This window comes from Pseudophryne corroboree, chromosome 5, assembly GCF_028390025.1.
Source record: "Pseudophryne corroboree isolate aPseCor3 chromosome 5, aPseCor3.hap2, whole genome shotgun sequence".
NCBI lineage: Eukaryota > Metazoa > Chordata > Amphibia > Anura > Myobatrachidae > Pseudophryne > Pseudophryne corroboree.
The window spans coordinates 445,512,403-445,525,929 of record NC_086448.1 but is presented as its reverse complement, the minus strand read 5'-3'; the positions used below and the strand labels follow the sequence as shown (position 1 = coordinate 445,525,929).

Here is a 13,527-nt window from a genome sequence, read left to right as displayed (position 1 = left end):
AGCCCCCCTTCCCCCACAATGATATTAGTAGATCTCCCCACTGCCACATCAGTGACATGAATAATTCAGTCACTCCCCTACCCCTGTCACGCTGACATTGGTATCCCCACCTTAACACTGTAACAGATGTCACAATGATCTGGAGCTCCAATGCTCCAAAATACTCACACAGCTAGTCCTCCTTCATCAGTACTCGGTTATCACACTGGCTGGTAGGTTCCCCACCAGTCAGTCACCAGCAGAATGTCATCGAGCATGTCTCCGGCTCCCGGCTCTCTTCATAATACTGTGTGCGCCGCCGCAGTCAGTGAGCCAGGCTTGCGGCTGCACAGTGAAGCAGAGCTGAGCAAGATTCTCAGCGCTGCTGAAGGGTGATAAATAATTGATCATTATCACCTTTCACTTGAGAGGATTACACAAATGCAAATCCCACCGGCGGCACAGGGAGGGCTTGCGCAGCCTTCCACTGCACCGCCATTTGTATTTGAGGTCCGTGCTGAGCTTGCCTGGATGGGCGGCCAAGGGGAGTGTTTGTGGTGACGGCTGTACGGGGGTTTGGTGAACGGGGCTTCAGATGGCCACGGGACTTCCGGATGCACTGTGGGCCTATTCTGATGAGGGGGCCTGGAGCTGCAGCTCCATCCGCCCCATTGTTAATCGGGCTCTGACTAGGACAACAATGAAGGTGACTCCATAACATTTCTTCCATTGTTTCTCCATGTCACAGAAACATTGCATGTGTGTTACAGGTGACCATGCTAATCATCTCTCCTTCACTTCACAGTAATGTCATTGTTAGTGATACATTATTTGGATCAAGCATCAAAAGGAAACTTAGATATAAGAGTCTGGCCGGCATATCACTTATTGCATGACGACCTTGTGCCTGCACTGTATTGTATGTAGACGGAGCATTTGGTTTTGCTAATGACTTACATAGACTCCATAAGAGGGCATGCCGACATAGCATATTGCTGAATGTTAACATGTATGATCTTAAACTCCATCTATAAATGTTCTGGTGCGAGACTTCCAATATGCTCAGAATATTGCTACTGTGACAGATGATTTAGTATATACTAGCTGGAGTACCCGGCGTTGCCCCAGATTTTAAGAGTATCTGTTTACAAAAATAAATGTAAATATTAAACACACAGTATACATAACATTGTAGATCGCTGAATACCCGTGCTTTGCTATGGGATGTGGATGGCAAATTAGAATTATAGTTTGTAAATTTACGTTGATTGGAGACAGTGTCGGACTGGGGCTTGTTGGGCCCACCGGGGAAATGCAGTGGTAGGGGCCCATGTTAGGAGTGTGGCCAGTCTGCAGAGGGGGTGTGGCCTGCCACCTCATTGGTCTGACTAACCATTAGAGAGTGCAAAGTTTTTGGCCCCTTCATAAATATATACAGTAAATTAAGCTGCTGCATGCATGATAATGTACCAGATTAATAACAGATTAATAACAGCAATGCAGTATAAGGTAACATATGTATAATGTATAATTCAAGTGCACAGTCTGGAACCTGATCCTTAGAGCAGGAGGTGGGCCCCAGGCACTGGGGCCCACCGGTGGTTTCCCCTGTACCCCTGTGGGCCAGTCCAAGCCTGATTGGAGATCTAGTATATAGGCATATCTTGCTTCACTGATGCACTTTGTGTAGTGGCCACACCCCTTTTTGGTGCCCCAAGGGACCCTGCTCTTCCCACTATAAAACTCTCAGTCTGTGGCTTCCTGCTGCCTCCATTCCCCGCCTCACATCATGTCACTGGCCCTGACACATGCAGCCCTGTCATCACTGATATATCATGCATGTCCTGATATAGTGTGTGCTGCTGGCCCACCCCTAGGGGTGCTAGGGGTGTCTTACCCCCACAGTGCTTGTTCCCAGCTTGCAAGTCATCTGTGAACCAAGTTTGTTGTAAGTTGGTCCAGGCATTCAGGAGTTATGCTGTCTCCTGACATACTCTGTGCTGCTGTCCCACCCCTAGAGGTGTCTAACCCCCACAGAGTTTGTTTGAAGATTGTAAGTCAGATGTGTACCAAGTTTGGTGTAAATTGCTCCAGGCCTTCCACAGTTATGCTGTCTGCTGACATACTCTGTGTTGCTGTCCCACCCCTAGGGGTGCTAGGGGTGTCTACCTCCCACAGTGTTTGTTCCCAGATTGTAAGTCATATGTGTACCAAGTTTTGAGTACATTGCTCCAGCAATTCCGGAGTTATGCTGTCTCCTTATATACTCTGTGCTGCTGTCTGCCCCCCTAGGGGTGTTAGGAATCTCTAATTGTTTTAGTTGCCTCCGCCGTGTTTTAATACGCTTGTATGTAAAATTTCACGAACGTCGCTTGTAAACTGTGGATTTGTATAGAAAGAGAGAAGGACGGATTTTCGCTTTTATATAGTAGATACACTTAGAGTTTACTTTGATATGTGACTGTCATACTTGGCAACATTTTATAACATGTTCCAGGGATGCTTGGTGACTGAGCCCAGTGCATGGTGGAATGTCATGTGCGGATCTGTCTAGGAGGACCTTGGTGCACTATAACTCCCATCGTGTCATGTTTACTGGACTTCATTATAATGTGACAATTTGTTTTTAATTCATGTTAATTATTCATGTTCCATACATTTTCATTTATACCACTTAATGTGCGCATAACATAGTGTCTATAGGGCCTAATTCAGACCTGATCGCTCGCTAGCGTTGTTTGCAGCGCTGCCATTAGGTCAGAACTGCGCATGCGTATGCACCGCAATGTGTAGGCACGTCGCACAGGTACAAAGCAGTTCGTTGCTCTGCGATGGGTTTGTGCAAAGAATCCATTCGCATGGGCGATCGCAAGGAGATTGACAGGAAGAAGGCATTTGTGGGTGTCAACTGACCATTTTCTGGGAGTGGTTGGAAAAACACAGGCGTTCCCAAGCGTTTGCAGGGCGGGTGTCTGACGTGAATTCCAGTCCCGGACAGGTTGAAGTGATCGCAGCGGCTGAGTAAGTCCTGGGCTACTCAGAAACTGCACAAAATCTTTTTGTGCCGCTCGGCTACACATGCGATCGCACACTTGCACAGCTAAAATACACTCCCCGGTGGGCGGCGACTATGTGAACGCAGGACTGCAAAAAAAAGCTAGCGAGCAATCAGGTCTGAATTGGCCCCATAGATCCTCCAGAAACCCCATGGGGCTGTTTTACTGGTCCATGTCAGGTTTGGCCACCCAAGTGTGAGGTCAAATTGATCAATAATCCTGGGCCGCAGCTCCAGAGACGGGATGGGCCTGCGTGTGGCCAGCTGTACAGTGGAGACATCGGATAACAGCCCATGTCCTCTCATGCTTTACAGTGTTTAGTTGCAAGATTGGTGGTGGTGGTGGGTGTTTGGTAGGCTAAAGCACTGGGGCTCGTTACAAATACTGGAGTCTATTTACTAAGCCTTGGAGAGAGATAAAGTGGACGGAGATAAGTACCAGCCAATCAGCTGCTAACTGCATATTATAGACTGTGTTTGAAAAATGGCAGGAGCTGCTTGGCTGGTACTTTATCTCCAGCCACTTTATTTCTCTCCATAGACCCTATTGTATACAGTGGATGTGGGGGTGATGAAATGGTTAAAAAATAGATACTATAGATATCACACACTTACCAAGTTCTTGGCTGCCAGTTGGGAGGGGTATGGCGCAACCATGTGGGCAGTTCAGGGGCATGACAGCAGAATCGCATCATCAAGGCACAGTATATAAAGCCATGATGACATCATTGTAAAGCGGGGGAAGGGGCCATGATGATGGGATTCAGCAGGAATGGTGTCATCAGCTCGCCTGGACTGGCCACTTCACACGGGAAGTGGGCATCAGCGTGTGGAACTGAGGCGTTACTGAAGATATGCCTACACCTTGGTGCCTGCTTTCCTGGAGTCTCCAAGACATTGCGGGAGAATAGGCAAGTACGATATGATCTATCATGCGTTGGGATCATGTAACCGGTGGTTGGGATCCCAGCGGTCAGCATCCTGATGCCGGGATCCTGGCCGCCAGATTGCCAGTGGGGGTACGAGTGCAACAGAGCCCCATGCGGGCTCGCCAAGGGCGTAGCTACCATAGGTGCAGGGAGTGCAGTAGCTATGGGGCCTAGAGCTGAGAGGGGCCACCTTCCCTGTCACAATTACATGTGTTATATATATGGGTGTAGCCACCATAGGTGCGAGGAGTGCAGCTGCTATGGGGCCCAGTGCTGAGAGGGGCCACCTTCCCTGTCACAGTTATATGTGTTATATACAAGCACGTAGCTACCATAAGTGCAGGGAGTGCAGCTGCTATGCAGTGCTGAGAGGGGCCACCTTCCCTGTCACAATTACATGTGTTATATACAAGGGTATAGCTACCATAGGTGCAGCTGCTTTGGGACCCATAGCTGAGAGGGGCTACCTTCCCTGTCACAGTTACATTTGTTATGTACAAGGGTATAGCTACCATAGGTGCAGGGAGTGCAGCTAGCTACTATGGGGCCCAGAGCTGAGAGAGGCCACCTCCCCTGTCACAGTTACATGTATTATATATAGGGGTGTAGCTACCATAGGTACTTTGACTGCCTACCAGTGCAATGCCTCACCTACTGGTGTGATCTCCACCTCCTGTGACATGATTCTCCTGCTGGTGCTGTGACTGCCTAACAGTGCAATGCCTCACCTACTGGTGTGATCTCCACCTCCTGTGACAAGATCCTCTTGCTGGTGCTGTGACTGCCTACCAGTGCAATGCCTCACCTACTGGTGTGATCTCCACCTCCTTTGACACAATCATCCTGCTGGTGCTGTGACTGCCTACCAGTGCCGTAACTAGACATTTTAGCGCTGTGTGCAAGAAACATTATCGGCGCCCCCCCCCCTATTCGAAATAGAGCCTGTGCGCACGAGAAGCGCGCATCAAAAATATAGGGGCGTGGCTTCAAGGGTAAGGGGTGTGGCCAAAAATAATACTAATTCATATTACGGTGTTCAGTAGTCTCAATTATTCAAATTACGCTGCATAGTAGCACCAATATACCAGGTAGAGCCCATTTTACACATTATGGGAGGCAGAGTCCCTTTTTACACATTATGGCAGAGACCCCTTTTACACGTTACGGCGCAGGTAGAGTCCCCTTTTACACATTACGGCAGGTAGAGTCCCCTTTTACACATTACGGCATATGAGTTGTGTGCAGTGCCAAAATACATATACCCCTAGTGCCGGATACTGTACACATATGCTCCCATCTCCAGGTACACATATATCCCCAGTGCCAGATACACATATAACCCCACTGCCAGGTAAACATATGCCCCCACTGCCAGATACACATATGCCCCCAGTGCCAGATACACTTATGTCCTCAGTGCCAGGTACACTTATGTCCCCAGTGCCAGGTACACATATACCCCCAGTGCCAGATACACATATACTCCAAGTGCCAGGTACACTTATGCCCCCAGCCCCAGCAGTTTTGCTTACCGCCGCCACTTAGACTGAGAGGGTCCTGTGTCTGGCATCAGGGAAGTATGTGTGGGTCCGGCTCTAGCTGCTGGTGGTGGCCGCGTCCATGTGCAGGGCAGGGAGCGATCGTGGAATTCATTACAAGCCGTGTGCTGCCACCGGAGAGGAGCAGCTCCCGGGGCAGGGGAGGAGGAGGAGAGAGGGAGACTTGGGAGCCGCAGCAGCGCTATGTAATTGGTGGTGGCGCCACTGCAGCTGTCCCTCTCCTACATTTTGGCTGGGCACGATTGCTCCCTCCCTGCTCCCTGGAGGAAGTGCGCCAGGAGCATATGCCAGTGCCAGATACACTTATGCCCCCCAGTGCTAGGTGCACATATACCCCCAGTGCAAGGTACACATATGCCTCCAGTGCCAGATACACATATACCACCAGTGCCAGATACACATATGCCCCCAGTGCCAGATACACATATGCCCCATTGCCAGATACAATTATGCCCCCAGTGCAAGGTACACATATGCCCCCAGTGCCAGATACACATATGCCCCCAATGCCAGATACACATATGCCCCCAATGCCAGGTACACATATGCCACCAGCCCCAGCAGTTTTGCTTACCGCCGCTGAGACTGAGAGGGTCCTGTGCCTGGCATCAGGGAAGTATGCGTATGTCCAGCTCTAGCTGCTGGTGCATGCAGTATGCTGGTGCGTCCATGTGCAGGGTAGGAACTCCGGGAGCGATCGCGGAATTCATTACAAGCCGTGTGCTGCCGCCGGAGAGGAGCAACTCTGGGGGCATGGTAGGAGGAGGAGGGAGGGGGACTCGATAGCTGCAGCAGCGCTATGTAATTGGTGGTGGTGCCGCTGCAGCTGTCCCTCTCCTACACATTGGCTGGCCGCGATCGCTCCCTCCCTGCTCCATGGAGGAAGTACGCCAGGAGCAGGGAGGGAGCAATCGCGGCCATCCAATGTGAAGTAGAGGGACAGCTGCAGCAGCGCCGCCACCTATTACAATTACCAATTACCAAGTCCCCCTCCCTCCTCCTCCCCTGCCCCCGGAGCTGCTCCCATCCGGCAGCAGCACACACACACAGGTGGCTTATAATGAGTCAGTTTGACTCATTACAAGCCTGCCAACTTTAGGCTGAGGATGCGAGCAGTTGCGCCCTCAGGGCATCTGCGCTGTGTGCCAGGCACCGCTAGCACACACGTAGTTACGGCCCTGCTGCCTACCAGTACAATGCCTCAGCTACCGGTGTGATCTCCACCTCCTTTGACACGATCCTACTGCTGGTGCTGTGACTGCCTATCATGCTGCATTAGCCTTGCTTACTACCACTGTGGGTAATGCTAACAATTTGCTTAAGCCCAATTTGTGTTGGGCACCGCTTATAGTTGACTTACTCCAACCTACATGAGGCCACTTTTCATATATTTCCATGGCCACTTTACGTTCCCAGTCCGCCCCTGTCTGGCATGGAAGAAATGTGAATGATAAATCAATGTAAATGTACCAGGAGGTATTGACAAGCCTTTATAACATTATCTTATACTGTGAATTTCTTACCCTGTTTCCAAGACAATTAATTAATTTAACTTGTTAATTAAGTGAAAGAAAGACATGATATTTTCCGGGAGATGTATCAAGCCGTGGAGAGAGATAAAGTTGAGTATTTGCCCAAATGAAATGAAGCTTCTATCTACAGGTATCATTTCATGTACTGTGCTAGATAAGTGACAGAAGATGATTGGGTGGTTTGGACATCTGCCCTTTATCTCTCTCCAAGGCTTGATACATCTCTCCAAAAGTGCTGTATATAAAATATATGTCTGGCTGCTATACAGCAGGCCAGGAGCACCAGCAGGACAGTAGAGTAACAGTCATATCAGTAATAATTTGCGGACCCTGTGAAATTAGCATTCAGTAAAGACGGGAGACTCAGTCAATGAATACATAAAAAAAATTTAGTTTATGTTCAAATATAAAAAGTTTATTAAGTGGAATATTTAATAAATAATATTTGCGAGACATCTCCAAAAACAGTCGGTTTTGGGGGCTGCCCACAAATATTAACCAGCCCCTGAATGTATGTATTGTGGACTGCAATGGATATTTGAGATATCTATTGCGTTCCTCCTATTTTGAACATAAAAGCAGCCACCAAAAGTTTCTACGGCAGAAGGTAAACTGTGAAACTCACCAAGCTCCAGAATGCAAAGCATTTCTGAGCTTGGCCCGGCAGCTAATGCCATTTCTAAATGGCTTTTCTAGCCTGTGGGCTACATTATGCAATAATTCCCAGGAGAAGGATCCTTGGGATCCCTCTGCATTACTGCCTGCTCTCTGTATGACGATTGCACATGTGAACTAGCGCAGCCGGGGTCTAGACCCAGAAGTAAAGTGATCGCATTAGCAATTATTTTACTTCTTATACATTGCAGGGACGGGCATGAGATTGGTACTCATTATGGCATAAAAGCTACACCTCTGGACTCACAAAGAGTCATCCTTCAGCACTCAGGAGAGGAAAACCCCCTTGGGGGGAAACCTCTGGGGAACCATGGCCTTAGGATCGCCCTTCCCTCCGGGCATTAAGAGGTGTACTAATAGAGGGGTCAGTATGCTATCCCAGCGCATGGGATCTCGGTGATTGTCATACCGATGCCGGAATCCCAGTACAGAAAAGACCGACAGGAGTGAGTACGGGGTGTTCTCCCCTCTCCCCACCCCCCTATACCTGCCTGTCCGCAATCTAACCCTACCCTCCCCCCTTTGTGCCTAACCCTCCTGCGGAGGTGCCTAATCCTAACCTCCGTCCCTGCTGCCTAAACCTAACCCTCCCTTCCCTGCAGCCTAACTACTCCCGGGGGTGCCTAACCCACCCTACCCACAGCCTAACCCTAAATACCCCCCACCCGCAGCCTAACCATATCCTCCCCCCACCCATAGCCTAATCCTAACACCCCACCTGATGCCTAAACCTAACCCCCCGCCTGATGCATAAACCTAACCCTCCCTTCCCCGCAGCCTAATAACCCCCAGGGGTGCCTAACCCTAAGCAACCCTACCCGCAACCTAACCCTAACCTCCCCCCACCCACAGCCTAAACCTAACCCCTGCCTGATGCCTAAACCTAATCTTCCCACATGATGCCTAAACCTATCCCACCCTACCCCATAGCCTAACCAAACCTGGGGGTCCTTAACCCTAATCCACCCTACCCACAGCCTAACCCTATCCTCCCTCCACCTGATGCCTAACCCTCTCCCCACCCACCTAACCCTGCCTGTCCGCAGTCTAACCCTAACCTCTCCACTTTGTGCCTAACCCTACCATGAGGGTTCCTAATCCTAACCTCCTTCCCTGCTGCCTAAACCTATCCCTCCCTCTCCCGCAGCCTTACCACCCCCCTACATCCCTGCTGCCTAAACCTAACCCTCCCTCCCTCGCAGCCTAACCACTCCCAGGGGTGCCTAACCCTAACCCACCCTACCTGCAGCCTAACGCTAACCTCCCCCCACACGCAGCCTAAACCTAACCCCCCACCTGATGCCTAAACCTAACCCTTCCTCTCCGCAGCCTAACCACCCCCAGAGGTGCCTAACCCTAACCCACCCTACCTGCCGCCTAACCATAACCTCCCCCCACCCACAGCCTAAACTTAACCTGATGCCTAAACCTAATCCCCACGCCTAAATCTAACCCTCCCTCCCCTACAGCCTAACCACCCCTGGGGGTGCCTAACCCTAAACTCTCCCCACCTGCAGCCTAAACTTAACTCCCCCCACCTGATGCCTAAACCAAACCCACCAGCCTGATGCCTAAACCTAACCCTCCCTCCTACGCAGCCTAACCCCCCCTTTCCACAGCCTAACCCTAACGTCCACCCACCTGCAGCCTAACCCTAACTCCCCATCTGACGCCTAAACCTAACCCCCCCCCTGACGATTAAAACTAACCCTCCCTCCTACGCAGCCTAACCTACCCCGGGGGTGCCTAACCCACCCTATCCACAGCCTAACCCTAACCTCCACCCACCTGCAGCCTAACCCTAACTCCCCATCTGACGCCTAAACCTAACCCCCCCACCTGATGATTAAACCTAACCCTCCATCCCCCCGCAGCCTAACCGACACCCCCTTTCCCCCCGTGCCTGATGCCTAAACCTAACCCCCCTTGCCCAGCCCTAAACCTATGATCGTGGGGATACTGGCATCAGTATCCTTGCCCATTCGGAGTTCCAACGTCGAGATTCTGAAGAGTGTCGGGATCCCAGTGTCAGTATTCTGACTGCTGTAAACCCGACAGCCGGCATCTTTACCGCATCTCCTAATAGGTATTGCACATGTCCCAACATTTGGAGCATGTGTCCGCAGCTCTCCTCCCAGGGCAGCTATTCAGGGATCACCCACTGCGTGTAGATGAAGAGGAAGAGATGAAAAATCATTGTTAGTGGATGAACAAGCAGAGAGACAAACTGCAAACAGTGGTGTGGTTGTGTAGAGAGAAAAATCTCTCTATGTAAATATGTTACTCTAACTACCGAGGACACGGAAAATACCTAAAATAAGGACAATTATCCCAAAGGGCCCATTGTTTTTATACAATACACACATTGGGGGATAAGTTCTCTCTTGTAGTAATTAGTGGGTACCTTCAGAAAAGAAATATGACCAGTAAATAATAAAATCTATAAATTGCTAATATTTAGGGATCAATCCAATTAGGTACGAGTTACCATTGCTGCAACATTTCAACAGCATCCAAACTCACACCCTTCGTGGCCAGATTCAGCCTATGGGGCTACCGGAAAGTGCGGATGTTGTAAGACAAACTCGCACCTAATTATACTGACCCCTTAGTTGTTAAATGTGATAAAATAGTAAAATATAATGGTGTAATTGTGGGCCTGATTCAGTTGTGGTTGTTGAAGCGATCGCTACTGCAATCTTGCCGTTCACAATTGCATCGTGAGTCTGAGCAGTCGTAGGCTGAGCAAGTCTCCTAGACACAGGTGGCACTCCAGCAGCAACACAAGTCGCAATGGGTAATTTTTGCACGCACATGGAACGGCGTTTGAACGGACCTGATACGCCTGTATACAGTTATCCACCCCCGTTACCACCTCAAACGCTGACTTCCTGTCAATCACCTTGCGATGGGATCCTCTATGTGAGCTTGATTTCATTTTGTGCGCAGTGCAGCTTACACACATGCACAGTGAAAAAGCATTGAGCCACTTGGTGCAGCAGCAGCTCTGCGTCCGCATCTGAATCAGGCCCCCTGAGCGGTAAGGAGAAGGACTCTAGGGAAAGGACTATGTCACCTTTATTATATGTAAAGATAGGGAAACAGTCACATCATTTATACCATTCTGTACCATTTCATCATTTGGTTATTCTATGGGGGAGATGTATTAAGCCCTGCAGAGTGATAAAGTGGAGAGAGGTAACGTACCAGCCAATCAGCTCCTAACTACCATGTTACAGGCTGTGTTTGAAAAATGACAACTAGGAGCTGATTGGTTGTTAGTTTATCTCTCTCCACTTTATCACTCTCCCAGGCTTTGTACACCTGCCCCCAGTTCATTGATATACTGTAAATGTCAGCCATTTCACTATCTCCCCTGATCTGTATTGTTCTTCCCCCGATCTGTATGTTCTGTATGGGATCCGGTCTCTAGGTCGACAGTAACTAGGTCGACACTATCTAGGTCGACCACTATTGGTCGACAGTAACTAGGTCGTCAGGGTTTCTAGGTCGACAGGGTCTCTAGGTTGACATGTTCTAGGTCGACAGGTCAAAAGGTCAACATGAGTTTTTCACAATTTTTTCTTTTTTTGAAACTTTTCATACTTAACGATCCATGTAGACTACGATTAGAACGGTAATCTGTGCTGAGCGAAGCGAGGCACCTTGCCCAAAGCATGGCAAGTGAAGCAAGTTGCCCCATTCTGCATGTTTTGTATTGTCCGCTCTCCCCCACCATAGACCCTATGTTTTGTACTGTGCTCTCAATACCCCCCACCACACACACAATTACACAAGTATGGTAACTTACCTCCTGCATGCTATTCTCCAGTCACTAATTTCTCTGCGACCCCTCCCGTCGTCTTCAACTGACACTTTGCAGATCTCTTTGCCGGTCACCCGACACTCTGCAAATCTCTTTGCCAGAACTTTGCCAAATGATGATCTAAATAACCAGAATTTCCTGCTCAGACATACTATGTGAATAATATGCTACTGCATTTTGTTACGTACTTTCATTTTTATTCATTTGCAATTTATCTATGTTATTGACTTTTTATCCAAAACCCAAGATCCTTTCTCATAGAGACCCAAGTTATCTGCTCCAGGTTTTATCTTCCCTAGTGCTAGGACCATGTTAGTATCATACACTGGGCCTAATTCAGACCTGATCGCAGCAGCAAATTTGTTCTCTAATGGACAAAACCATGTGCACTGCAGGTGGGGCAGATGTAACATGTGCAGAGAGAATATGGTAACTTACCTCCTGCATGTTATACTCCAGTCATTGCTACCTCTGCGACCCCTCCCGTCGTCTTCAACTGACACTTTGCAGATCTCTTTGCCGGTCACCCGACACTCTGCAAATCTCTTTGCCAGATGATCTAAAAAACATAAAAGACTATCATTAAGCATAGTACTAGTTTAAGTACAATAAAATGTCCATGAGTCAACCAGTTTCCCAATTATCCTTAAACCAAACAAGATACTTTCAAAGTTATCAATATCCCATTTATCTATTTTATTAACTTATTCATTCCAAAGCCACAATCCTGCCTCATAGAGACCCAGGTTATCTGCATCCCCTGTATGTGTGCTTATCCTCCATACTGCCCTCTTTATTCCTGTAACGCTACATTTTTATTCCTAAATATGTTGTTCCTTCCTGCACTTCTCCTATTTATGTGTCCTTGTGCCTGTATTCCCTGTTCTGTCTATCTTGTCTTGCCTTTCAGCTGACTATACTGCACTCTGTCTTCCTTACCCCCTCCATCATACCCTGCTACGTAGGACTCACCTCCTCCTACCTGTCTTCCTGCATGGATACTGGAAACATCAGCAGCTGTAGATAGAATGTTACAGGAAGAAGCATTGTGATGTCACAGGCTAGTGATGTCACAGGCTAGATGTGATGTCACAGTAACCAGCAGCAAAGCTACAGAGTTACAGCTATCTTACATATACATTTTCTACATCAATTACAACTGGATATGCATGAGTTTCTAGTTTAAAATAAATGAGACTAGTGTAGAAAATGAAGTATAAGGCAATGTTGTACAGAGTGCCTCAATATATAGGTAAAGGGAAAACATAAGTGACAGGAATTCCTAGACTAAATCACCACTTATATTTTATAAGGAAATAAAGCTCTTTATCTAAGAGACTGAATTAATCATTTACTGCTGTGTGTGTGTGTGTGTGTGTGTGTGTGTGTGTGTGTGTGTGTGTGTGTGTGTGTGTATTTTATTATTATTATTATTTTATATATAGAGAGAGAGAGAGAGAGAGAGAGAGAGAGAGAGAGAGAGAGAGAGAGAGAGAGAGCTATACTAACTATATTTTCCCATTAAACCATGAAACTCATGAATTATACAGTTTCTGTGGCTGGCTGACCTCAAGTCTGCATTTCACCTGGTATAATCAGACACAGAACCTGTGTAACCCATGAGCGTATAAAGAGGAGAAGGAATAAGAGATGTCTTTTTTGTGGCGCACTAGAAATGTATTATTCAATACCAGCGTATAGAAAACTGTAAGGCGGGCCCGCAAGGTGACATTCACAGGGAATAGGTAATAGGTAGACATCCACTCAACTTGTTCACACCCGCTGGACGTGTTGGAAAGAGGTTGAGTAGACAGTGAGCGTGGCTGTGCCCTGTGGCACCACGTGGCACCATTGTACCGACAGTCGCACTGCTGAGAACGGAACCTGGAGGGTACATAACTTTTCGGTTTTCATTTCATCTCACGACACTCCACCCAAAGCTATTCTTCTGGTTATCCTATCAACTAGGACA

General features: G+C 48.3%; 1 long non-coding RNA gene across 1 annotated transcript; it reads right to left on the bottom strand.

Annotated features, from left to right (window-relative positions):
* Positions 1–9,644: 9,644 nt before the first annotated feature.
* On the bottom strand, positions 9,645–12,110 carry LOC134929118 (uncharacterized). Its single transcript, XR_010178297.1, has 3 exons — positions 11,994–12,110; positions 11,541–11,675; positions 9,645–9,890 (listed from the first exon to the last, which is right to left on the bottom strand). It is a non-coding gene; the product is annotated as an uncharacterized LOC134929118 (long non-coding RNA).
* Positions 12,111–13,527: the final 1,417 nt, after the last annotated feature.